A 1,255-nucleotide genomic window follows, 5' to 3' on the forward strand; every position below is an offset into this window, starting at 1 on the left:
GGCCTACTGGCAGATATATGGTATGTGCATCCATCCTTGAAAAAAATGGATCTTTATTTTTGAGGGAAAAACGAATACACACTGCTGGGTCTAGAATGAAATCAAATGGGCAGCAGCCACACGCAGCAGCAGGCGGAGCCTCAGGAATCGAGTTGTTTTACTTCCGGATAGGACAGAAACTAAAGAAGATAACTGATAGTATTTCATAAATGTTTTTTTAGTGTTCCAAAGGTAATATATGATTGTATACATGGATATAGTTCACTCTGAAAGGCTTAAGAAAATCATGGTATGACCCCTTAAATATCCAGACTACCCTGGTTCCCTGCTATCTCCATCTTACCAGAACAATTCTACTGCGTGTTCAATGATCACTTCAAGGTCCTTGTCATCAAGGGGAAAGCTCAGCCTCTCGGAGTAAGTTCAACTGTAACGACAGAGGAAATGGCATCGCAGACTGACAAGTTATGCTTTTTTTATGTCGTTATGTGGAAACACAAAACTTTCAGCAAGTTTACAAAAATGTCATTAACCAGTATTTGCATTTTGTGTTTGTTTTCATTAAAATTAGGCAGCCCAAGCTATCTTTGGTCTGCTTCTTTCTGCTCTCGGACTGGTTGTCTATTATACTTTAATTTGGATAGTTACAATTCTAAGCATTGTGGTGAGTTTTTTTTTTTTTTCAAAGAATTACGACATTTTTAAGATCTGATTATATGTGTTTATAAACTAAAAAAATGTCTTCTTCTATTAGTTTGTGATCTGTGGCGGGCTGTCCTTTGCTGCTGGGAAATATCCAAACATGACTGTGGTGAGTGGTTTCATTTATTGAAAAACAATTTTTTGAGTACAAATTTACTAGAAAACAAACATTTGTTGATTTGTGTAATTAATACTTTTTTATGGGTTTCATATTTTTGATTGAATCTAAATTTATATTGTTCTCAATTTACTGTAAGGGTACAGTTTAATTGAATATTTACTAAACCTTTATTTCATTTTTTCTTTTCTCAGGCGAAGCTGTCCTTTTCCCTGAACATTCTGAGTTTACTTTGGTCATTTACAGGATTTGTTATCAATCAGATAATCTGGATTGGAGCCCCCCCATATTATTGGAGATAGCCACTTTATTGGGTATGTCACAATACTTTTTATAGAATCAAGTTTCTATGGATTTTGGTTTAACTTTATTCTACATATCTCACAGGCAGTGGGACGAATCACAATCCTGATATTGAGTCTGTTGGTTGTTGAA

This window comes from Oryzias melastigma, linkage group LG16, assembly GCF_002922805.2.
Source record: "Oryzias melastigma strain HK-1 linkage group LG16, ASM292280v2, whole genome shotgun sequence".
Taxonomy (NCBI): Eukaryota; Metazoa; Chordata; class Actinopteri; order Beloniformes; family Adrianichthyidae; genus Oryzias; species Oryzias melastigma.